This window comes from Gopherus evgoodei, chromosome 10, assembly GCF_007399415.2.
Source record: "Gopherus evgoodei ecotype Sinaloan lineage chromosome 10, rGopEvg1_v1.p, whole genome shotgun sequence".
NCBI lineage: Eukaryota > Metazoa > Chordata > Testudines > Testudinidae > Gopherus > Gopherus evgoodei.
Window position 1 is genome coordinate 54,592,674 of NC_044331.1, and position 26,554 is coordinate 54,619,227.

Below are 26,554 nucleotides of genomic sequence, written 5' to 3' on the forward strand. Positions count from 1 at the left end.
TAGTGCATTAAGCAATATGACTAACACGTCACATGTTGTTTGTTCTCTTATCCTCTCCAAAGGGTGAGACGTGCAGTGGAGTGTTCCTTTTTTGGTAGCAGTTTATATAGATCTCTCCTCACCTCAGGTGTTTGGCCTCCTGCTCTTACCTGTTTCAGGGTGGGATCTTGTGAGTCTCCTACTCTGTGAATGTTAGTAGAGAGCAATGTGCTTGGGTCCATTCCATTCACAGAGTAGGAGAGGTATGTTCAGAAAGACTAGAAAGGGGACAGAGCAAGCAGCCATTGCTAACACCACCAATTGAGCTACCAGTTATCTACAGGACTGGTCCAACTCATTGCAGAGCTTGGTCTTAAATCATCTCATCAGAGATATCTGCAAACTGGCATGAACTAGTTCACTTAAGGTTGCAGCATACTGGTCTGTGAAAGGGACAGGGAAAATGTAATTGTACATGGTGAGAGCCTGTCGGCCAGCGGTGATGGGGAGTGTAGTGTACACTATGGGAATGTATGAGGGTGAGGATAATATTTCAGTGAAAGAAAATTATTTGTCTCATATTAGAATTCTATGTGCTGGTGGGTGGAGGCTAATAAAGAGCAGCAGTGTCTCTGAACCACATGCTGGCTTCACATTGCTCTTTTGGGAGGTGCCGAAGGGACTTGTAGACTTATCTCTTTTATTTCTGTTACTGGACAATTTTTTTTGCCTGGTTTGTGTGGTTGGAGCATCTGGAAATAATCTGCAACTGTTGAATTGCTTCAGTAGAAAGGAGCTTTGAGAATGGTCAGTCTGTGCCTTGAGTAAGCCCAGCCCTCTGCAGCAGCAGCAACTAACAACAGAGGCTATTGCTGTGCTCACACCATGACCAATGAGAGGGGCTGTGAATAGACAGTCATTCTCTGCAGGGCTCTCTTTTAACCACTCTCACAGAGTACAGTATTCACTGATTTCCCTGTTGATATGGGTGTGAGTAGGAATGTGTTGGGGTGGGTGTGGTGGAGATGAGCTAATTCTTCCTTGGGAGTGTAGTTCCCGGGCAGCCCCCACACTCCTCCTTTCTCAACTACATTTTGTAATTCAGATCATTAAGGTGAAAAGCAGGAAGCAGTAATGCTGCAAACAAGGCTGAAATTCTGAAGGTGGGGTGGGAGAACTCCAGAATAAAAATGATATACATTTAAAACGAGAGGGAAAAAAATAACATAGTGCTGGAAAATTGGGACCAGAGGGCGGGCTAATGGCAGGGCCAGCATAGGATGACTAAAGAAAGTGTTAATGAAGTGCCAAGAAATGGAGGGAGGAAAAACAAGGGCCCCGGAATATGAAGAGCTGAGGGATGGATAACAGTGAGCAGGTAACAGAAACTGGAGAATTGGAAATAGGACAACTATGAAACAGGGTGTGAAGGACATAGCTGTCAAATTTTGTGCAGCTCCATGTGACATTCATTCACATCATAAAATGGAATAATTTGCATATAATAATAGTAAACACACATTTTAAAAAATGGTGTGGATTTCTTACAGGTGAAAAAAGCAGCCCTGGTGAATGAAGCCTTCAGTTTATCTACAGAGCAGCACTAAGGTGAGCTTCCCCCACTCACTACCATACCAGCCTAGGTTATAGGATAAGTCAGTCTCTGTGGCAATTCCAGTTCTTGGCCTCTCTGCCAATTAGTTCAAAGTGTGGGGGTAAGAGTGTCATGTGGGAGTGGGAGCTGGAGCTGAGATACTTTCACCCCAAATGTATCTTGCATCAAGGCCACCAAATGCCCATTAGAGAGGAACAACTTAATTCCAGCTTAGCTGGGCTGCTTTAGGACTGCTGACCTACAGGGAAAAGGCATTGAAGCCTATTAGTATCATCCTTAGGCATCCAGTGCCTATAAGTGCTAATATGACACTCTCAAGAGGAAGGTTATTTTCTGGGAAGATATGTTTATTAAATCTAGTTCTGACCTCTCCCAAGTTCATGCAAGCAACACTGCGTGTGGTCTCTTTCACACAACCCTTGTGTGTCTCACCCATGCTGAAAGAGGCAGCTCCCATTAATCAAAACACAAATCCTAAATATGCAGCACTGAAACAGACACAACATCCACATTCATCTCTTAGTACAATATTTTGCAATATAAAATGATTTAAACAGTTTTCCCAAGGGCCTCACACTAATTTGCATATACTTCTTTCCCTCCTACCATGAGCAGTATTGGAACTCAGGCTGTTTGGGTAGGATGAGGGAAAGCATATTTTTGTCCTTGATGAGAAGCAGCCCATATCAGCTTCAGCATACACTTTATCTGCAGTTTACACAGCTATTTGTGAACTAGCACTAGAATGCTGGGTATTAGCATTCCTGGGGGGTTCTCTCCTTGGCTCTGAGAGCAGTGCATGGTCTAACGGTTAGTTACAGCACAGACAAGTGTAACAAAGCCCCTGACTGAGTCGTCCACAGGCAATAAGCCTCTTGATGTAAAAGTTTAGCTTGAGTGGTAGTAGTAGAAGCTCAAAAGACAATGCATATTAGGTATAGAGACCGTAGCAGGATCTGTGAAAGGACTGAATGATAGTTGCTCCCCCAAAATCAAGGGATGAGGCTTGGATTAATCTGAATTGTGAAGTGCACTAATGTAATAAGAGCACTCCTTGATGAAACTCTTCACTGAGCTCTGTGCCCCTTCTCTAAAGCTATACAGGGCTTTGTGAAGTACTGCCAGTGTAGTGGCACGAACTGCAGCCGGCACATTTCCCCAGTACTAGCAGTTACCGCGGTATAAGGATGGCCTTTGCTTACCCAGGACAATTTGTTTCCTCTGGACCTTTCACATCTCCTGGTCCTGGGGCAGATTTCGCATCCTCCTGTCCAGTGGGTCTCAAGCGGGGGTACACCGTGTGCAGAGGTCTTGCAGGGGGTACACCGGGCAGATCTCCAAGGCATGGGGTGGAAGAACACTGGGCAAGGGGAAGAGGAGAGGGGAGCCCCGGGACTACTTAAGGCTTGCCTGCCCAATGAAAGTTACTCTGTACTACACGAGGGTGCGAAGCTGAAATAGAGCAACTGTTCCGGAACAGCCGCAAGTGTGGACATTTCTGGACCGGGAGTTCCCCATGGGCTCGGCCGGCTGAAGGCAGGGGGCATCTCCCTGGCTGGGTGAGGGGCTGCCCGGCTGAGCCGCTTCCGTTGGGCTCAGGGGGGCAGCTGCCCCGCACCGCCACCAGCAGCATTCCTGCGCCGTGACTCAGCGCAGATAGCGAGCCGCGGCGCGCGCGCGGGCGGGCGGCCACCACCCCGGCGGGAAGGGCATGGGGATGCGTGGCGGAGCCGCGGGCGCACGACGCAGTTCCTCTGCCGGGCGCCGGCTGCAGAGCGCAGCGCAGCGCGGCGCGGCTCGCAGCTCCGATTTGCATGCTCGGGCTGTGAATGGCGTTGCCGGCCGGCCCCTGGCACGGGGGCGGAGTCTGCGCTGCCTGCTCTGGGCTAGTTTGCAAGCGGGGGCCCCTTAGCCGCACTGGGGCGGCCCGATCGCTGGATCTGCCGTTCGCTGCTGGGCGGGCCCCGCGCGGAGCCGAGACGGCAGCCGGGTGAGTGTGGCTGCCCGGCCCTGGGTACCTGGCGGGCGCCGCCGCGGGGGGCGGCCTCGGGGCCCTCGGAGGGGTGCGGCCGCGGGCCGGCCGCTGGGCCCAGGCAGGGAGAGGCGCCTCAGCACGGCGGCAGCCCCGGACCCAGCTTCGCCGGGCGGGCAACCGTTGGGGCGCCGGGCTTGGTGCTGCCCCGAGGAGCCGCCTCAGCCCGGCTCCAGCGAGGGCAGAGCTCGCCACCGCCGCCCCTCGGCCTGGCGCGCACGTGAGCTGCGGGCTCTGCTGCCGGCCACCTGCCGGGAGGGCGGCCCGAGCCGGCACCGCGCGGCGCCCCGCCCGGGAGCCCCCGACTGGCGGGTTCCCTGGGGGCCGTGTGGGCCCCGCGCCCTCGGGTGGGGCGAGCTCCCTCAGGACTCAGCCCCAGCTTGGCTCGGTCTAGAGGCCGGAGTGTCCTGGGCTCTCGCGGCCGCGGGGTGGGGTGCACGGTGCCCGAGCTGGGGGACGGGACGGGACGGGGCTGGGCGAGGAGCGGTGATGTACGTGTGAGTTTGTAACCCCAAAGGCCGGGCCCGGGAGCCAGAGTCGAGTTACTGCCGCCAAACCGTTACTGATCCGACAGTCAGAAGGCAACTGAGCCCAGCTCTTTGTAACCTAAAACCGGGTAAACAGCTTGAGCTGGGATCTGGTGCGCTGAGATCGGAGCCTGAGCCCTAGCAGGCCCGGGGTCTGTCCAGCCACACAGCCTGGAGATGGAAATTCAGTGGTTGATGCTTGTTGCAGGCATCCAGTCTGGCTTCATTTCCTCTTGGGCCCTGGGGGTGATCCCAGGGGAAAGTGAGGTGGTGATGGTGAAGCAAATTCCGTGTGGAAAGCACTGGCTGGAGCAGGATGCTGGGGGAAGTGAATTCAGGCATTAAGGTCCGTTGCTACTTACTGTGGGAGTGGGATCCACACTTGGGAATGCTGGAGTTTGCAGTTGCACTAAGGCTGGCATCTGCTCCTGGGTGCAGCTAGTAACGTTCTTCTATTTGGAATTTGGCCTGGAGAGAAGAGGGGATGTATGACAGTTCCTGGACAGTTCCTGGACATGTTCCCCCCAATTGTGGGGAAGGGCTCAGTGCGGAAATCTGAACAGATTCTATACTGTGATGTGCACATCCCCCAAATAGTCTTGATGGGATTAGTCTAGTGAATCTCCCTCAGCTGGCATGAGCCCCTGGTGGACACTAGTGTGAGAAATGTCAGGCAGCCCCTGTTCGGAGGAATGCCTGAGTGTAGCTATGAGCAAGCCTGGACTGCACACTTGGGCTGGAGTTTAATATCTGTCCTGCTTAGTAACTCATGGGTATGTTGTAGGGTTTCAAGGCAAGTGATCAACAAGCAATAACCTGGCTCTGTGCTAAGATATCCTTCCCTCAAAAATTTCTTATCCTGCAGTGCACACGTGCATTCCTCAGGACTCAAGCTTTCAAACAGGTTCAGCTCACTGGGTGCATATTGGGTGCAGCTTGGCCAGAAGCTGGGATAGCCAGGGAGCTTCAGTGGTCCTATTCAGAGGACCTGTCCCCTGCTGGCTCCTTGTTGTCTTTTCCTGTCACAGGCCTTGCTGGCCCAGTACCAGCAACATCTCTGCCTCGCAATGTAATCCCCACTAGTATGTGAGGGTGTCACAAGAGCAGTCCAGCTCCTCACTCTACCTCATGGGCCACACTCAGGAAAGAAAAGGCTCAGTCTGTATCCTTTCTGTTAGCTGCTCTACCAAGGCAGCTGAGGATAATCCTGACACAGGGCTTGGTGGAGCACATAGCTTGAAGCACAGACACCTGGGGCTGCTCCAAGTTATGCTGGGAGCCATCTTGGTCTTTAGCCAGCCCAGGACTGGGAAGGCAGAAAGATGGTTTTGAGTCACCCCCTTTCCCTGTTCTACTCGGAGTGGCAAGTGTAAACTCAGTCCAGCTGAGAATGGAGCCTTAGATCTTCAGATGGATCTTGGATTCAGGAAGAAACATGTTTGTCACCAAATGCAGCCTGGCTGCTTGGACAGCAGCCTTGAGGAGCCTTGGCTATTGATAATATTCTCAGGCCAGGTCCACACTACAGCGTTAAATCGATTTAAACAGCGTTAAATCGATTTAACGCTGTAACCGTCCACACTACAAGGCACTTAAAATCAATTTTAAGGGGTCTTAAAATCGATTTCTGTACTCCAGCTAAACGAAAGGAGTAACCCTAAAATCGATATTACTGAATCGATTTAGGGTTAGTGTGGACGGATATCAAAGTTATTGGTCCTATTCTTTTACTGAGCTACCCAGAGTGCACCGCTCTGGAAATTGATGGTACCCTGGGACCATGGACGCACACCACCGAAGTAATGTGCCCTAGTGTGGACGCGTAAAATCGATTTTATAAAACCTGTTTTATAAAATCGATTTTACTAATATCGATTTAAAGCAGTAGTGTGGACGTAGGCTCAGAGTCACTGAAACATGAGTGAGACAGGCCCCATGAGCTCACTAGGTCAGTCCTGGCACTGTTTCGCTCCATAGATTGCAGACAATATCATTGGGATGAGAATATTTTCATGCTACTGGCACTCCACACAAATGGCACACTGCTAACTGCACTCATTGTGTAAATCCCGTAGATGGCATGCTCATGGCCTTGGGACATGGGAGTCATGAGAAATTAATTTGCAGTAACCTGCCTGAGTCCAGTGAAGGGCAAAATATACTGTGTGGGGCAGAATCCATGGCATGCTAACGTCCCCCAGGGCCGCCCAGAGGATTCTGGGTGCCTGGGGTCTTCGGCAGCTGGGGGCCCCCGCTTTGGCAGTAATTCGGTGGCGGGGGGTCCTTCCGCTCTTGGACCCACCGCTGAAGTGTCCCAAAGACCCGCGGCGGGGGTCCCCCGCCTCTGAATTACCGCCGAAGCGGAACCCGCCGCTGAAGTGCAGCCGGGTCTTCGGCGGTAATTCGGTGGTGGGGGACCCTGCCGCGGGTCTATGGGGCACTTCAGTGGCGGGTCCTGGAACGGAAGGGCCCGCTGCTGCTGAATTACCACCGAAGACTTGGCTGCACTTCAGCTGCAGGTCCTGCTTCGGCGGTAATTTGGCGGCGGGGGGTCCTTCTGCCCTGGAGCGGAAGGACCCCCCACCAGTGAAGACCGGGAGCAGAAGAAGCTCCGTGGGCCCCGTTCGAGGGCCCCCGAAAAACTCGTGGGGGCCCCTGCAGGGCCCAGGGCTTGGGGCAAATTGCCCCACTTGCTCCTCCCCCTGGGAGGCCCTGACGTCCCCCATTAGGCAGAAAATTTCCAAAGTAAGTCTAAGTAGTCAAGCAAAGGGACCTCCGCCTTTCCTTGGGGAGCAGACTCCACAGCTTGATATTTCTCTGTATCAGGGAGTTTCCCTGATATCCAGACTGAAGATTCATACCCCCATTACAGCTGGTTTTTCCCTGTGCATAATCCTAAATAATTCTTCCTCTTCTTTGATGTCTACTCCCTTCATGCTCCTGAAATCAATAACTGCTATACCTTCCCTGCCCCAGCTGATAGACACTGAGAGAACAAGGAGTAATGGTCTCAAGTTGCAGTGGGGGACGTTTAGGTTGGATATTAGGAAAAACTTTTTCACTCAGAGAGTGGTGAAGCACTAGAATGGGTTACCTGGGGAGGTGGTGGAATCTCCTTCCTTAGAGGTTTTTAAGGTCAGGCTTGACAAAGCCCTGGTGGGGATGATTTAGTTGGGAATTGGTCCTGCTTTGAGCAGGGGGTTGGACTAGATGACCTCCTGAGGTCCCTTCCAACCCTGATATTCTGTGATTCTATGACACACAGCATGCAAGTGGGGCCTTCTGTATTTATTAGGGCTTTCAAGTGATTAAAAAAATTATTCATGATTAATCGTGCGATTAAACAATAATAGAATACTATTTATATAAATATTTTTGGATGTTTTCCACATTTTCAAATATATTTATTTCTATTACAACGCAGAATACAAAGTGTACAGTGCTCACTTTACTTTTTATTATGAATATTTGCACTGTAAAAATAGTATTTTTCAATTCACTTAATACAAGTACTGTAGTGCAATCTCTTTATCATGAAACTTGAACTTACAAATACAGAATTATGTAACTTGCAAAGATAATTGTATTCAAAAATAAAACAATGGAAAACTTTAGAGCGTACGAGTCCACTCAGTCCTACTTCTTGTTCAGCCAATTGCTCAGACAAAGAAGTTTGTTTACATTTGCAGGAGATAATGCTGCCCATTTCTTGTTTACAATGTCACTTGAAAGTGAGAACAGGTGTTTGCACGGCGTTGTAGCTGGTGTTGCAAGTTATTTACGTGCCAGATGTGTTAAAAGATTCATATGTCCCTTTATGCTTCAATCACCATTCCAGAGGACATGCATCCATGCTAATGATGGGTTGTGCTCGATAACGATCCAAAGCAGTGCAGACCAATGCATGTTCATTTTCATCATCTGAGTCCGATGCCACCAACAGAAGGTTGATTTTTTTTTTGATGGTTTAGTTTCGGCATCGGAGTGTTGCTCTTTTAAGACTTCTGAAAGCTTGCGCCACACCTCGTCCCCCTCAGATTTTGAAAGGCACTTCAGATTCTTAGATCTTGGACTGAATGCTGTAGCTATCTTTAGAAATCTCACATTGGTCCCTTCTTTGCGTTTTGTCAAATCTGCAATGAAAGTGTTCTTAAAACAAGCAACGTGGTGGGTGATCATCCAAGACTGCTATAACATGAAATATATGGCAGAGTGAGGGGAAAAAACAGCAGGAAACGTACAATTCTCCCTCAAGGAGTTCAGTCACAAATTTAATTAACACATTTTTTTTTAACTAGTGTCATCAGCATGGAAGCATGTCCTCTGGAATGGTGGTCAAAGCTTGAAGGGACACACAATTTTTTAGCATATCTGTTACATAAATACCTTGCAGCGCCAGCTATAAAAGTGCCAGGTGAATGTCCGTTCTCAGTTTCAGGTGATCTTGTAAATAAGAAGCAGGCAGCATTATCTCCCGTAAATGTAAACAAATTTGTTTCTCTTAGCGATTGGCTGAACAAGAAGTAGGACTGAGTGGACTTGTAGGCTCTAAGGGTTTACATTGTTTTGTTTTTGAGTGCAGTTATATAACCAAAAAAGCCTACATTTGTAAGTTGTGCTTTCACAATAAAGAGATTGCACTATGGTACTTGTATGAGGTGAATTGAAAAATACTAGTTTTTGTTTATCATTTTTACAGTGCAAATATTTATAATAAAAATAATATAAAGTGAGCAGTGTACACTTTGTATTCTGTGTTGTAACTGAATCAATATATTTGAAAATGTAAAAAAAATCCAAAATATTTAATAAATTTGTTGATATTCTATTGTTTAACAGTGTAATTAAAACTGCAATTACTCACGATTCTTTTTTTGAGTTAATTGTGCGAGTTAACTGCTATTAATTGACAGTCCTAATATTTATTGGCTAATTTTTTTTTCATTGCATAGTGTGAAGTATATAAGTGTTTCTGTACTAATGAGTACTGGCCAGGGCCAGGAAGACCAGGAGCATTCCCAGTACAAGCCTTGGTATTGGCTGCTGATTCCCCAGCCAGTTTGCACTGCTTAGTGTTGGTGTACACAGAGTTGATCAGGGATGTCTCCAAGGCAAGCAGGAAGTTGATTCCTTTCTTCCTGTTTTTGTCCCTCTGGCTGCTTATTTCCTCTGAGAGGAAGAGCTACATTTCTACAGTAAAGGAAAAAATATCCATATGTAATGAGCAGGGAACAAAATGGGACGCAGGGAGGTGAAGTCTGTTATGAACTAAGCATGGGCAAGAAAAGGATAGATTGTTGTGACTCCTATAACTTTACCTGAGTGGTAGAACCCCTCTTACCCATTGCACCATGCTCCCAGAAAATTAGCACCTCTGACCCAACCAGAGATGGCACCACACTCACAGAAAGTGAGTGGTCACCCCAGACTGGCCATGGCACCACATCCATAGAAAGTGAGCTGGGAATAGAACTCAGGTTTCTTGAGTCCCAGTCCAATGCTCTCTAACACACTTTCTCTCTAGCTGCTGTAACTTAATTGTGAGCTGCTGGGCAGCCCAGAATCCTTTAGGGCCTGCTCCCAGCACACTGCCTACATTGTACCTGCAAAGATGACTTGCAAAGATGACTTGCAAAGCCTGTATACTCAGCCTGGACTGAGGGAATTCTTCCTTGGCCCCTTGCATCACCCTTTTAATGCCAGTGTGCCGTAGCATGTAGCTGCTCTGTGGAGTTTGGAGTGGGAGACAGAATCTGCCCTTTTATCTCCCTCATTCTGGTTCTGCCACAGTTCCCTCAAAGGGCAGTTGCTCTGCACATGACCACGTATTAGTGGCGTTCTCTTCTTGGTGAGCTTCTGTAGATGAAGGCTGATCAGTGCTGTGCAGTGTTGAGTGAAAAGCAGCACCCACACAGCTAGTCCTGCTCTGGGACTTTTCTTGAGAAGCTTTTTAAAGCAATACACTTGCAAGAAATTTGAATACAAACTGGCTTTTCTGGTTTCAGGTATAGCTGGGAGCTGCCCAGATCTCAGGAATGTCTCGTTCTGTGCAAGGCAGGCCCATAATTGGGGCCAGTTGCTGCTGGATACAGGGCAGAGCATTGATTGTGTGTGGAGCATGCACCAGTTCCCCAATGTGTATGTCCATTTCACACCTTGGTCCTGTGAGTCATGGGCCGCAGACATGGTGCCTCAGTCACAGGCTCTCATCCTCTCTGAAGGGGGTTGCTTTTGCCTTGGTACCTTCAAAGGGAGAACAGACTCTTCCCGACTAGCTGTTGTTTCTCCGTTGTGCACAGAAGGAGGTAGTGGTACTGGCATAAAGAGACCCCAGAGGATGGGGCCTCACTTGTCCTTCATGTGCACTACTGGGGGTCATGTCCATCCCACCAAGGGGTAATTGCATCCTATTAGGGTATTAGGAGTTAACCCCAGCAATCCCCAGCATTGAGAGGGAATAAACCCCAATAGGATTAGTGGGAGTTATCTGCTGTCCCTATCTGTGGGGGTATTCAATCCTATTAGTATTGGTTGGCATTTCTCCCCAGCATTGAAATATTGACTTGTAGGGCCCTGGTCCCTTAGGGGCACCTCCCAGCTTATTTGTTCTACTCTGGCAATGGAAAGCTGATATAATTGGACGTTGGTGTAGAGAATCACTTTCCTGGCTCATGATGTGGGGAGCCTTTTTTCAGGGTGTGGCTAGAGTGCTGCTGCTCTCCAGCATGTCCCAGCTTCCAGACTGACCCAAAGGGACCACTAGCTAGGTGCACCTTACAGCAGCCCTGAAGCTGCTCTAAATTGTGGCAAGGACTGGATTGACCCCATGGGGAACTGCAAGGATGATGGTCAGCCACTTTTATGTCCCACCAATCTCATTGTGTCAGGCACAGCTGAGGATTTGAGGGGGTCTTGTTACCATACTTTCAAACACAGTTAGGCTAATACATGGGAAGAACCTTTTGCCTATTGCAAACCCTCTGGCATTTGTGTTAAACACAGAGCTGAACTTGTCAGGGACTGGCTGTGTTAAGTGCTTCCTGTGAATGCAGCATGACAGACGTACTAACACCATGCTAGCTTCATCCTTGCTTGAAAACACTTGGCATGCAGAGTCCTGTGGTGTTAGCTGAAATCTGGTTCAAACCTGACCAAAATAAGTGTGAGCTTATGCTTAGTGTAGGACAGGCCTGCAGGGTGCATGCAAACATCAGGGTATTAGCTTTGGACCCTCTCTGAGGGACTGCAACCGTGTTGTGGTGGAGAGGCTTGTGTGGGCTAAAGACCCTCAGAGGTACATCGTCCGGAGCTTTTATACTCCTGGTAGGATCCCCCTTGGCGAGCAGGTCTGAGGCAAGGCTCCTGACAAACTGCGGTCCAAACTTCACAAGACCCCAATGGTGGATCAGGGGCATATGGAGGACCTTTTAGTACTCTGTGGCTGCGAAGGCGGATGAGGGCCACAGAAGGAGGGAGGCCCCTGGTTGTCTTGGATCCCCTTGCCACTGAGTCAGGGTTTTCCTCTTGTAAAGTCTCATGTGGTCACTGCCTGCATAACTGTTTCCCCACATTAAAAGATTTAAAGCACAGGCCTCTGCCAAAGGGCTCCCACCTGCACAAAGCCCTGCAGCGATGGATAAGTGGTGGTGAAGACAGGAGCAGTGATTTCTGGGAGTCTTCAATCACAAATCTGCACACAGGTGGCAGCTGTGTGATGGATGAGACAGAAGTGCATTTCCACAGCAGTGGCTGTGACTGAGCAGGCCTCTTTAGAATCCCCTCTGCTCACCCCAGATGGAGAGGGTGCTAGAAAAGCCCCAAACATAGGCTGTCTCTCACTTTTCTGACTGGATGGCTGCATCCAGTGGGATCATTCAACTCCATGACCAAAACGAGAGATAAGACGATGAATTTCGTCACCTGGAAGGTCTGCACCCTTATGGACTCTCAGCACAGTGAATGCCTAGAAGGAAGAACTGCCATGATTGCCAGAGAATTGGCAAGACTCAGCATTGACATTGCAGCCCTTAGTGAGACCCGCTGCGCTGGTGAGGGCCAATTAAAAGAGGATGGAGGTGGCTACACCTTCTTTGGAAAGGAATGCCATCTGAAGAGAGATGCATTCATGGAATTGGCTTTGCCATCAAAAATAAGATCACCTATCACCTATTGGAGCTTCCTGTGGTGGTCATTGAATGTCTCATGATGCTTTAGGTCGAGCTTAGCAACAACCAGTATGCCACAGTCATCAGTGCATACGCCCCAACACTTGATGAGGAGAGACAACAAGAAGCAATTTTATGGTGTTCTTGATGCAGTCCTCACAGCCACACCTAAGGCAGACAAACCCATCCTCTTGAGAGATTTCAGTGCCAGAGTTGGATGGGACTTCCAACTCTGGAGAAGCACAATAGACAAAGAAGGGGTGGGAAATGTAAACCCCAATGGTATTCTCCTCCTCAACAAATGTGTGGAGCATGACTGGCTCATTATAAATACCATCTTTAGGCAGAGTAACAAAATTAAGACCACCTGGAACATCCTTGGTCCAAACACTGACACCTCCTTGGCTATGTTATAGTAGAGCTTGAGATTACACCGATGTCTGTATAACACGAGTCATGAAAGGTACGGATCCCTGTTGGACGGACCATCAATTAGTAAGATCAGTCATGTATCTGCAGCTCACTCTACCGCACCGCAAATACCCAAAGGCTAAGTGAAAGTGGTATAATGTCAAAGCACTTCAGGACCAAGCCAGCTGCAAGACATTCCAACATCTCTCTGAGAAACTCTCTAATTTGCCTGATAACATCACTGACATTCAAGAATACTGGGATCAACTTAAAAATATGATTCACAGTGCATGTGCTGAAACTATAGGATATTCTACTCCTTGGCACCAAGACTGGTTTGACGAAAACAACAAGGAAATCCTTGCATTAATTCAACAGAAAAGAACTGCATTCTTTAACTGGCAAAATGATTCCGCTAATCAATGAAAACACAAGGCTTATCACCTGCTCAGAGCCTCAGAGCCGAAGTTCAAAGGAGGCTATGTGACATCAAAAATAAGAGGTAGTAAGAGAAGGCCTCTGAGATCCAGGGTTTCGTAGATCAGGATGATATGAGAAGCTTTTTTCAAGCAACAAAAGCTATATGTGCGCCGACCTCCAAAGGTCCAACCCCCTTAGGTTCCTAGGATGGCTCCACCCTCCTCAAGGACAATGCGGCTGTTAAACAATGCTGGAAGGAGCACTTTGAAAGTCTACTAAACTGTGAATCCATGGTCTCTGAAGACACCATCGAGTTTGTTCCACAACACTCGGCAGTGGAACACCTTGCTGATCCCTCATCTTCTGAGGAGGTCCAGCATGCCATCACCCAGACAAAAAAAATCACAAGACACCAGGCCCAGGCGGCATCCCAGCTGAGGTTTTTAAAGCTGGTGGATTAATGCTCCAGCGCAAACTTTGCAAACTCCTCAACAAAATCTGGACCTGTGAAGAAATTCCACTTGACTTTAAGAATGCCAATATTGTTACAATATTCAAGAAAGGGGATAAATCTTTGCGTGGGAACTACAGAGGTATTGTCCCCCTCTCCACCGTAGGGAAGATCCTTGCCTGGATCCTACTACACCGCCTTCTCCCCCTTGCCAAGGAACTCCTCCCTGAATCATAGTGTGGCTTCAGCCATCTTGAGGCACAACTGACATGATCTTCATGGCACGATAGATTCAGGAGAAGTGCAGAGAGCAACACCAGGAACTGTTCATGGCATTCATTGATCTAACCAAGGCCTTTGACTCTATTGATGCTCCAAGGAAGGTGCTCTTTGGTAGGTTTGGCTGTCCACAGATATTCATTTCCGTCTTCAGACTATTCCATGATGAGATAACTGCCACCATTCTGTGCAATGGCTCAGAGACTGAACCATTCATCATTTGCACTGGTGTCAAGCAGGGCTGTGTCATTGCTCCAACAGTCTTCTCCATTTATCTTGCCGTGATCCTGATTCTCATCCGTGACAGCCTTCCTGATGGAATCAGGACTGAGTATTGTATGGATGGTCAACTCCTCAATCTCCAACATTTCCAAACAAAATCTAAGATCATGAGAATTGCTTTCACTGATTCAGTATGCAGATGACTGCCTCACTCTTGTACATGCAGAGGATGACCTGCAAAGTACCCTGAACCTTTTTGCAGAAGCCTATCACAGCTTGGGTCTTTCTCTAAACATTTGGAGAAAACAAGCTACTCTACCAGCCTTCACCTGCACAAACTACTTTTTGTACTCCACAAATCACCATCAACAGACAACTCCCTGGAAAATGTGGACCATTTTCCATACATTGGCAGCCACTCTCCCAAACAGCCAACATTGACACACAAATTGAATACAGGATCCGCTGTGCCAGCCCATCCTTTGGAAGACTACTCAAACCAGTCTTCAATTATAGGGATCTGAAAACAGGCACCAAGAACTTGGTTTACAAGACAATTGTCATCCCCACTCTTCTCTGAGTATGAGACCTGGGTAACCTATAGACAACATCTCAAGCAGCTGGAGTGGTTCCATCAGCGCTGCCGCAGGAAGATTCTCAGGATCAGTTGGGAAGATTGATGTACTAACATCAGTGTTTTCTCTGCAGCAAACATCACCAGTATAGAAGTGCAAGTCATGAAACACCAACTCTCCTGGGCTGGCCACTGTGTTGGTATGCCTAATATACTGCTCCTGAAGCAAGCACTCTTCTCTCAGTTAAGTCAAGGAAGAAGGGCTCATGGAGGACAGCAGAAGTGCTTCAAAGACATACTGGAAGTACACCTTAAAAAGGGAAGCATCAACCCAACAAACTGGGAGGACTCGGTGTGGAACAGAACATAGTGACTCCACACCATATACCAAGCCACAGGTCACTTTGAGGGGAACAGACGTGCTCATGAGACAGAGAAGCAACGAAGGAGGAAAGAAAGGGCACAACACTCCAGCCAACAACTGTGTCCTTCAAGATTACACCTGTCACTTCTGTGGGGAAAATTGGGTTCCTCAAACTGGGCTCTTAACCCACCAATGAATCCCCTTGGCAGACATCATCCTCTCATTGAGCGATAGCCGAAGATGAAGAGAGAGAAGCTTTCGGTCAGACATTCTACTGAGAAAATGCACTCATCAGCATGGGGGGTAAGAAAACAGACCATTTGGATTATTGGGACTGGCCCAAGCATCTGTTCCATCCCTGACTCTAGTAGACCAGTCTGGAATCTCTGGGTGATGGGTGCTGAGTAGTCTGCTGTGCTCTGAATGTTAGGAGCCAAGTCTGATGAGGCATTCTTTTCTTTAGGGTTGGGCTTTTGCTCCTGGAGCTGCTCCTGTAACTCATTCTCCCTTTGTTCCTCTTCCTCACTTTCCTTATTTGCATTTCCTTTTGTTTTTCTGTCTCCTGCCCAAGCCTGCAGCCCAGAGTTGTGCAGTGTCTCAGCTCTGTTTGCCCCAAGTCTAGGGAGAGGTGCTTTTACCGCCACAATTTGACATGTATATTGAACATCCAGGGATCACACCTGAGAATAGCCCTGGTCACTGTGAGTTTGCTGTTTGCTCTCAGCCCTAGATTTCTGAGTACTGAAGAGGAGAGACAGACTGGTGTCTCTCCCCCCCACCCCCCATTCCTGTTTAAAGCCAGGGACAGAATGCAGATAGCTTGAACCTTCTCATTCAGGGGCTGCCCCAAGTTTTGTCCCTGCTGGTTGCAGAATCTGGGGTGTAGTACTACCCTGGCCATGTACCATTCCACCCTCACTCTGCCCTCTTCCTTCATTCAGTTACCTCTGCTCCACTGGGGAACCTCCCTCCCTGGCAGCGGAGGCACTGGAGCATAGATAGAATCCTGCAAATCTGCAGATATCCGCAGACTGTGTTTGCAGATCGTGGGATGGATGTGGATCCACATTTTATATCTAAAGCCCTGCAAATCTGCGAATATCTGCTTTATATCCATGGACCATGTTTGCAGATTGGATATGGATACAAATTTTGTATCCATGCAGGGCTCTAAGCACAGAGGCTACTTGTCTGGACATATTCCTGAGGGTCAGGTATGGTCCTCACACCTAATCTGTGGCTTTGTTGATCCAGGTAGATGGCACAAAGGGGCATTGGGCAGTGCTGAATCAGGCCCACTGCGTTCTCCAGGAATGACCACACTCCCCCTACCATGGGAATTCTGTGTAAACCGTCAAGTGAAAGCTGTAAGGTAATTCCCCTGCGTCTGGCTTGGCACTGACTCTGGCAATGCACGGCCCTCAGTCAAAATTAGGAGGCAGTTTTCCTCTTAAGACTCATATAGGTGGCATGTTTGGTGTCTTGTAGGCTTCATGGGACTGGAGACGTCTGGTGCAAATGTTTTGTGAGCTGTATCACAGTGCTCCATGGTGGACTTTATCACAAGGCAGAAAAAGAAACGTTGTTTAGGGTCCATAGTCCTTTGTCTCTGCATTCCAGCCCAGGGCAGTGATTAGCAGTCCTAGCACATTCTCCCTTGGGGCAGGCAGGGCCTGCGGCTAGGTCTTGCTGAGTGTAGCATGATAGGGCAGTTTATTCTGGGCTTCATGCTCAGCTATAATTAGCTGAAGTTTGACCCTCCTTAGACAAGCTGAATTTCTGCACAATGTGAACACAGCCTGCTTGGTGCAGACTATCTGATACAGCTAGGGTGACCAGATGTTAAGGGGAAAATATCGGGACCGCTGCCGGGGGAGTAGGGCGGGGAAGCTTTTATTTTATCTATTTATTTTTACATTCACCCGTCCGGGAGTTCGGCAGCAATTCGGTGGAGAGCCCTTCAGTCATGGACGGTCTTCGACGATATTTCAGCGGGGAGGCAATAAACCTTGCGCCAGAGACAGAAGCACCCACCGCCGAAGACCGTCCGTGACTGAAGGACTCTCCACCGAAGACCAGGAAACAAAATATCGGGACAGATGACATCCCGACCGTACTCTGGTCAGGACACAGGACAAACTCCTGAAAATTGGGACAGTCCCGATAGGGATGTCTGGTCACCCTAGATACAGACAACATGACAAAGCAGCCCAGCCAGTTCCCCTTTCCCATCCCGCTTGTCCAGCAGAGGTGGTGACAGTCTGCAGGGGTCTCTGCCAACACCATTTGTTACTCTGTGTGGGATCAATCCACAAGCTCGCTGGGAAGAGTCAAGGTTGTAGCATCTCTACCTCTGACTCATTTGAATCTCTCTATTTTCACCCTGTGAAGCAACCTGCTCTAAGATTTTCCTTTGAGACAGCATTCCTGTCCACTGGTTGTGGGATCCCACATGGAGAGTGAGCACAGATGCTTCTGTTCTCACAGACCCCAACACTAATCACAGCCTAGGTGAGCTCATCAGTTCCTCCTGATTCTCACAGCCGTCACCAGCCCATGCTGTGTTCCAGCACAGTTCCTCTGGCATGTGGGAATTCCACAAAATCCTGCACCCAAAGGCTGCATTCCACCATCCTTACTTTCTCCCAAAGGTAGGGACTGCATTAATTTCCCTGTAGCTGTAAATCTGCAGAGGTGGATAGCCCTAAGCCCAACCCTATCCCCATCTTGGCAAACCATGGGAGTGGGAACATTTACCTCAGGCTTTCTCACTGTAGGGAGCTGCTCAGTGCTGTATGTGCATAACTGTTATTGTGGAGAATCCACAAGTGGATAAGGAACATTGGATGCTGGCACTTGTAGTTCTGCCTGCATTGTGTGAATTGCTGTGCTACGCTGCTGTGGTGGAAGCTCTGGGAGCACACTGTGTCCCTGTCAGGAAAAGTCTCCCAGTGCTACAGGAGGAAAGGGGTCACTGCAGCGTCCTTTCTCAATGACCCCTCTCTCCAAATTCCACATGGCTCAGCCCTGCCCCTATTCTGGGGGTTAGTATTGGATGGGTGCTGGCTTGGAGGCGTTATAGTACTTGGAAGTCTAAGCAGAAAAGCTGCTTGCATCCCCTGTCTCCATCCTCATACCTGAAAAGAACAATTCATTTTGGTTTTGTGGTCAGTTATTTTCAGTAACTCAGAATTAACTTGCTAGCAGTCTGGTCCAACAAATTATTACTAGGGCTGTTGATTAATCGCAGTTAACTCACAGGATTAACTCAAATTAGTCCTGATTAAAAAAATTAATCGTGATTAATCGCACTGTTAAACAATGGAATGCCAATTGAAAAGTATTACATATTTTGGATGTTTTTCTACATTTTCATATTCTGTGTTCTGTGTTGTAATTGAAAGCAAAGTGTATATTATTTTTATTATAAATATTTGCACTGTAAACATGATAAACAAAAAATAGTATTTTTCAATTCACCTCATACAAGTACTGGAGTGCAGTCTCTTTGTTGAGAAAGGGCAACTTACAAATGTAGATTTTTTTTTTTTTTTTTACATAACTGCTCAAAAACAAAACAATGTAAAACTTCAGAGCCTACAAGTCCACTCAATCCTACTTCTTTTTCAGCCAATTGCTAAGACAAGTTTGTTTACATTTACAGGAGATAATGCTGCCCTCTTCTTATTTACAATGTCACCAGAAAGTGAGAACAGGCATTTGCATTGCACTTTTTTAGGCAGCGTCACAAGTTATTTACGTGCCAGATGTGCTAAAGGTTAATATGTCCCTTCATGCTTCTTTGTGTGCCAGATATGCTAAACATTCATATGCCTCTTCATGTTTTGGCCACTATTCCAGAGGACGTGCTTCCATGCTGATGACACTCTTTAAAAAATAATGTGTTAATTAAATTTGTGACTGAACTCGGGGGAGAACTGTGTGACCCCTGCTCTGTTTTACTCACATTCTGCCATATATTTCACGTTATAGCAGTCTCGGATGATGACCCAGCACCTAACGTTCATTTTAAGAACACTTCTCACTGCAGATTTGACAAAATGCAAAGAAGGTACCAAAGTGAGATTTCTAAAGATCGCTACAGCACTCGGCCCAAGATTTAAGCATCTGAAGTGCCTTCCAAAATCTGAGGGGGACAAGGTGTGGAGCATGTTTTCAGAAGTCTTAAAAGAGCAGCATTCCGATGTGGAAACTACAGAACCCGAACAACCAAAAAAGAGAATCAGCCTTTTACTGGTGTCACCTGACTCAGATAATGAAAATGAACATGCGTCGGTCTGAACTGCTTTGGATTGTTATCGAGCAGAACCATCATCAGTATGGACCATGTCCCCTGGAATGGGGATTGAAGCATGAAGGGACATATGGATCTTTAGTACATCTGGGACATAAATATCTTGCGACGTCGGCTACAACAGTGCCATAAGAACGCCTGTTCTTACTTTCAGGTGACATTGTAAATAAGAAGTGGGCAGCATTATCTCCTGCAAATGTAAACAAACTTGTTTGTCTGAGTGATTGGCTGAACAAGAAGTAGGACTGAGTGGGCTTGCAGGCTCTAAAATTTTACTTTGTTTTATTTTTGAGTGCATTTTTTTGCACATAATTCTACATTTGTAAGTTCAAGTTTCATGATAAAGAGATTGCATGATAAAGAGATTGCACTACAGTACTTGTATTAAGTGAATTGAAAAATGCTATTTCTTTTGTTTTTTATAGTGCAAATACTTGTAATAAAAATAGTTATAAAGTGAGCACTGTACACTTTGTATTCTGTGTTGTAATTGAAATAAATATATTTGAAAATGTAGAAAACATCCAAAAATACTTAAATATATGGTATTCTGTTATTGCTTAACAGTGCCATTAATCGCTTGACAGCCCTAATTACTACTTGTGTTCCAGTTGAGCTTAGAGATACCTGTGCTTCGTGCTGTAGAGATGCATAGCAAGAGACGGTCCCTGTTCCAAAGAGCTTACAATCTAGAGCAGTGGTCTCCAACCCTTTTACGCCCAAGATCAATTTTTGAATTTAAGGTAAAGTCAGGATTTACCCTGCCCCTTCCCTGAGCCCCGCCCCTTCCCCAAAGTCCCGCTTCACTCACTCCATCCACCACCCCATCACTTGCTCTCCCTCACCCTCACTTACTTTCACTGGGCTGGGGTAGGGATTTGAGAGGGGGTGTGGGCTCTAGGCTGGGGCCGAGAAGTTTGCAGTGTGGGAGGGGACTCTGGGCTGGGGCAGAGTGTTGGGGTGCGGAGTGCAGGCTATGGAGTGTGTGTATCAGGGCTGGGGCAGGCAGTTGGGGTGCAAGAGGGGGTACGGGGTTCTGACTCTGGAAGGGGGGGTCAGGGCTGGGGTAGAGTGTTGGGGTGCAGGAGGGGATGGGAATGCTGGTTCCAGGAGGGTGCTCAGGGCTGGGGGTTGGGATGTGGCCTCCCACTGGGCTGCACTTACCTCTGGCGGCTCCCAGTTGGTGGTGGAGCGTGGCTGCTTCTAAGGCAGGCTTCTGGCCTACCCTGGCTCCACGCTGCTCCCAGAAGGGGGCCAACGTGTTCCTGTGGCCCCTGGAGGTGGGAAGGAGGGGGCAGGTGGCATGTGGCTCCGCGTGCTGCCTCTCTCTGCAAGCACTACCGCCACAGCTCCCATTGGCCACAGCTTCCTATTCCTGGCGAATGGAAGCTGCAAGGGCAGTGTTTGCAGGCAGGAGCAGTGTATGGAGGAGACCCCTGCCCTGCCTTGCCTGCGGGGCTGCGCTGGCCACTTCCGGGAGTGGCGTGAGTCTGGGGAGATCCTCTAAGATTGACTGATTGGTGACCACTGTCTAGAAATAGACGAGACAGACAAAAGGACAGCCATAAGAAGCAGGAAGAACCCAGTCTATTGGATTCTAACAGATATTTATGCAACCCTTTGGGCATCTTGTTGAGGAGGAGAACCCCCAAACTCACTGACTGCAACCAATCTGCCGGTACTGTTACCAAGGAGAAGTGCTTGTGTCTGAGTGGCTTAGGTTTTGAGACTCTTACTATGACACGGTCAAGAGAGGAAATGTCTTGAAGTTTCCCATCCACTCTGTGCACTGATGTGAGCTTTCTCATTGCTAAGGACCAAGTTCAGCTGTGGTATAATGGAATTATGAAACTGTGGTATTTATGGTGAGTCAGTGGGAGTTGCACCTTCACTGTGTTTCCCCTAAGTGATTCCTACATGTGGAACCTGTTAGGATGTTTTTGATTGCTGTGGTGTTTGCTGCTTTCTTTTGGTCCTGCATTACTTTAGTTGTTTGACAGGATTGACTGAAGCCTGTGTGAAAGCAGCAGTCATACTGACATTGACAAGACAGACCTGGATAGAGAGGAACAAAATAAATTTGCAAATTTGTTTCTGAATATTTCAATTTGTGCTGATTGGAGGAGTCATATTGCTTTTTATTTGTGAGCATTCAGGGCAGTGTGCTCATGTGCCATTGATAGCAAAATGAATAGCTACAGAGAACAGTTTATAGGCAACCCAGAGGTTGAAATTCTTCATCCAAACTACCCAGTGAATCCTTTTGAATAATAAATGTGTTAAAGAAAATCCAAATCAGTTCAGGAAAAATAATTAACCAACAAAGGGGCTTAATTTTAATAGGGAAAATAGCTTTAACACTCAGTGATGGTTAAAGGGTCTTAGATTCTTTTCAGTGAATTAAGAGATGATATAACATTTTCTATGAAAACCTCATAATGGAACTGAGGAGACTTGCAGCTTTTGAGAAGGAAATGGATCTAGCCACATAGGGAGTGCAGGAGGACTGTAGCTGGACTAATGTGCCAGTATCATCATGGCTGTGTGATTCTTCCTTTGGGGCCTGGCATGCAATAGAATTCTTTATGTGCATCTGGGTGGCTAAGTGGCTTTTTCTCTGAGGAGGCTGATTCTGTTGTAGCTCTTCCCTCCTTTCCCTAGCTGTCTTTTTTAAATAATGTTTTAAAACGTAACTTCCCAGACCTGAAGAAGAGCTCTCTGTAAGCTTGAAAACTTGTGTCTCTCTTACCAAGAGGAGTTGGTCCAATAAAAGATATTGCTTTATCCATCTTGTTTCTATAATCAGGGCCGGCTCCAGGGTTTTTGCCGTCCCAAGCAGGGAAAAAAAAAATTGCAATCTGCGGGAGCTCTACGGCCGCCGCTTCAGTCTTCGGCGGTAGGTCCTTCCATCCGAGAGGGAGTGAGGGACCCGCCACCGAATTGCTGCGGAAGAGCCGGACATGCTGCCCTGTGGCCGCCCCAAGCACCTGCTTGCTGGGCTGGTGCCTGGAGCCGGCCCTGTCTATGATACCTTGGGACCAAACAGCAGTGTTGTTGTAGCCAGCAACCAGTTCAAAACTTAGTTAGTTCAAATTTACAGAACTTGAGTGTGATTCTAAAGCTCTGTCTACACTGACAGTTTTGTCGTTAAAGCTTTTGTCGCTCAACGGTGTGACCCCGCCCCCCCAAACGACAAAAGTTTTAATGACGAAAAGCGCCAGGGTGGACAGCGCTTTGTCTGTGGGAGCCATGCTCCCAGTGATTAAGCTACTGCCCCTTGTTAGAGGTGGTTTTATTTTGTCACTGGGAGGGCTCTCTTCTGGCAATAGACTGGCTACACAGTGCACCTTACAATGGCATGGCTGCAACGGTGCAGTGTAGACAGAGCCTAACTGTAGTATTATTGGAATTCATAGGTGGTGCTATTGTTTATCTGAATGTATAGGAGTGAGATCTTGGGGAAATGTATCTTGTCAGTGGTAATGCATTCTCTTGCTGAACATCTCAAGCAGTAGTGATGCTGAGCGTATCAGTCTGTTGCTTTGTCAGTGACTCCATCAGTCTGTCACTCATGCTGAATGATTTAAATGTAGAGCTGCTACCTTCATATCATTCTTATGTGAACAAATAAACCAGGGATTGCCCATTGCTCCTTCTCTGGCCGGGGGGTTATTCTTAACCTTTTGAGATTTATGACATCACTCAATCGTCTTACAGTTGTTAATGTTGCATATGTTTTTTAACTCTCTGAATAGCTATTAGTAAAAATTTCTGAGGCTGTGTTCAGGGATTGTTAGTTTCTTCATCTCACATCCTGTAGGACAGTGGTTTCCAGACTACAGTACCCCTTTCAGGAGTCTGATTTGTCTTGTGTACCACAAGTTTCACCTCACTTAAAAACTACATGCTTACAAAATCAGACATAAAAATACAAGTTCACAGCACACTGTTACTGAAAAATTGCTTACTTTCTCATTTTTACCATATAATTATAAAATAAATTGATTGAAATATAAATATTGTACTTGCATTTCAGTGTGATACTTGAGCCTGTTTTTCACTTGTGAGCCTTGTCTGAACCCTGAGACCCAGGCAGCGGGGTTGGAGCATGTAACTTAGCTTCATAGGGCCACCTGTGGCATGGGGGCCCTGGTAGTTGCCCTGCTTGTCACCCCCTAATGCTGGCCCTGCACTTGTGATTCCCCCAAACCCCTCCTGTGACCCTCTTGGGGGCTGCAACCTCCAGGTTGAGAAACGCTAATCCCCTACATACCCCCAGAGGTACGCATACCCCTGGTCAAGAACCACTGCTGTACGATACTGATATACTGTTTGTATAGGGCGAAACTGAGACATTTTTCTCCTCACAGTTGGGGAGATTTTCAGCACTGGACTGCCCATCTGGAAGAATGAGAGAGGTAAAGGAATTGCTAATTATCAGAGGTATCTGCACTCTGAGAATACTATATGTAGAAATTCCCGTGTCCCTTTCCCTTCTCATTTCCCCATTGCCCCCACTGTCTAGAGACCCCCCAAGTTGCTGATCGGTAAGCATGCTTGCATCACATTTCTTAAAAATATTATCTGAAGTCGCACTGGTCTCTACTGCTTCACAGGCTTTGCTTTTCTGCTGTGATTCAGTGGAACCTAAGACTTGAGACCATGGGTTTAAAAATTCTTGAATTTGATGAAAAAAATATTCATTTGATGAACTACAAATACATTGGAAGATAGTATTGTAGAACTTCAAGCACAGATAGATCACTTGAAGATCTTTACTGGTGTTACAGTAAAAGTGAAGGTGTGGAGAGACATTGTCACAAAATGTAACATTTATGAATGGGGATTATTATTATAATTTGCATTATAACTGAGATTGGGTGGATTGTGGTGGGTGCTATACACACAAAGTAAGGGACCATCTCTGTCCCAGAGAGCTTACAAAGGGAAGTGACCTGCTGTGTGATTTTGGACGGGGCAGGTTTCCTGAGTCCTGTGTAGTGCCCTATCTACTGAACCATGCTGCATCCTTGATCATATTTTGCCAGCTCAGCAAAAAGTGTTGCATTTTTGATTTCTGGAAAAGGATATTTTTGAATGAAAACCCAAAATATTTGTAAAAAAACTTCCAAACTGAAGAGAGAGGCTTTGTGACCAGCCTTTTCTGGTAAACATATGCAGTATCGCCAACCCCACATGTTCAAAAAATCATGAATGAATGAGTTAAGGCACCCAAAATCATGATATATATATTGGGGTTCTTTCATTTGCATTCTGGTATTTTAGCCATTAGGGGTCACTTTATCCAGTTTTTCTTTACAACTGGGGAGCTGGAAACATGTTTGTTAATGCAGACTGAAATGCTCACATTGTCACCTGACTGCAGGATCAGGATTGAAGAGTAAGCCCTAATATTGCACACGTGCCTGGGATCGTACCAAATACTCCAGTGAGTCAGTTAGTCATGGCAATAAGTGAGCATTCAGCTTGTGGGGTGTTTCTGTGGTATTGATTTTTTTCCCCTTTTGCTTGCTCATGAACACTCAGTGCTCAGCTGTGCCATTAAGACGGAGCCCTGAGTAGGACTTCATGCAGCTTTATCTGCCAGTGGCTCTCCTGGAGTTCCAGGGAACTGAACATGCTCTTAAGGATGGTGCAGCCTGCTCTCTTCTCTGCATCTACCCAGCGCCATGCCTTGACCCCCCCCCTTCTCATTGCCTTGGGGTGAATTGTGCCCTGGGAGGTGCTAGAATGTAGCAGTCCTTGTGCTGGCATAGTACAGGAATTGTGAATGTGGCTGACCTCTGAGCAAGAGTGCAGCTGGGAAAGGCTCCTTTGGCCTGTTTCAAAAGTACTGCGCACCCAACAGCTTCTGTAGAATCATAGATTTTTAAGGCTAGAAGGGACCACTATCATTAAGTATCCTGACCTCCTGCATAACATAGACCAGAGCACATCATGCAGTGAATCCTGTGGCAAGTCCATGACTTCTGTTTGAGCTGGAGTGGATCTTTTAGAATTGCAATTTTCAAAAGTTACCCCATTCCATAAATACATATCAAGAGGATAGATTGAGCTTCCTAAATCTCTGACTGTGAAGCAGGTTTTCCAGAAGAGTGGATGATAAACAATTTAAATTTTTTTTTTAAGAAATCAGCAATTTTGGCTTTTATTTAAATAAATATTTCTTTTTAAACATGAACATGTTTAAAATGAAATCTGAATTTATGATGAGTTTAGGCCTTAACATTTTGTATTAATCTCTTAAAACATTTAAATAAAAAGTAAATATACCGAATCCATGTATTAATCTGAGCAGGGCTGGCAGCGGGCTGAGTGGACCGGTGGCCGGGACCCCGCTCTGTCCACTGCCAGCTGAGTGAACGGAAAGCCAGGCCGGCAGCAGGCTCAGCAGTGGCCGGGATCCGCAACCTGCCATTAAAAAACAAATTGGCTCACGTGCCACCTTTGGCATGTGTGCTGTAGGTTGAGGACCCCGTTCTAGTGTATGCTGTGTATACTGTACTTTATGGTAATTTTCACTATATGTGATTTTCCTCTTACGCGCTGACCTTAGAACCTAACCCCTATGTAAGATGTGACTCCACTGTAGTGTGTTTAAAAAAAAAAAATACATAAAAAAAAATAAAAAATTGGAGCACCACTTTTTGGCGCCCCCAAATCTTGGTGCCCTAGGCACCCGCCTAGTTCGCCTAGTGGTTACACCGGCCCCAAGTATGGCGATTCTTGTGTTATTTCTTCTTATGCTCTTATGACATGGGATGTTTTATAGCCAGCACCCAGAGTCTACCCACCATTTGTCTCTGCTCCCTAGCTGGGTGCACACTGCAACAGGGCCCAACAGGCAGTGGGGTCAGGTGCAGTGTTTCAACTACTCTGCTAGGCTGCTACTGTCTCCCAAGCTCAGCTCTGTGCACTGGGGAATTTGGTTAGGGGACTGGAATCAGCACCCTGCTAGAGCCTGAGCGAAGGAAGATGCCTCGCCATGATAACAGGTTCAGGGAAAGGACCCAGGAATTCCCTCATGCAGCAGAGAGCGCCTTGTAAGAGATCTGGGGCTGCCATGCAGTGTAGGGCAAGGCTTTTCAATCCGTCTCGCAGCCTTCACAGCCCCATTCTCTCTCTTTCGTCAGAGCAGCCTCATTTGTGTTTTTTGCTGGAGGGCCTTGGCTCTGATCT

At 47.2% G+C, this 26,554-nt stretch overlaps 1 protein-coding gene across 1 annotated transcript in view; it reads left to right on the plus strand.

Moving 5' to 3' along the window:
• Positions 1 to 3,395: 3,395 nt before the first annotated feature.
• RHBDF1 (rhomboid 5 homolog 1) overlaps positions 3,396 to 26,554 on the plus strand; it is a 99,023-nt gene continuing 75,864 nt past the window's right edge. Inside the window, 2 exon segments of the mRNA XM_030579225.1 lie at positions 3,396 to 3,584; positions 23,725 to 23,772. The gene's annotated coding sequence lies outside the window, so the exon portion shown is untranslated.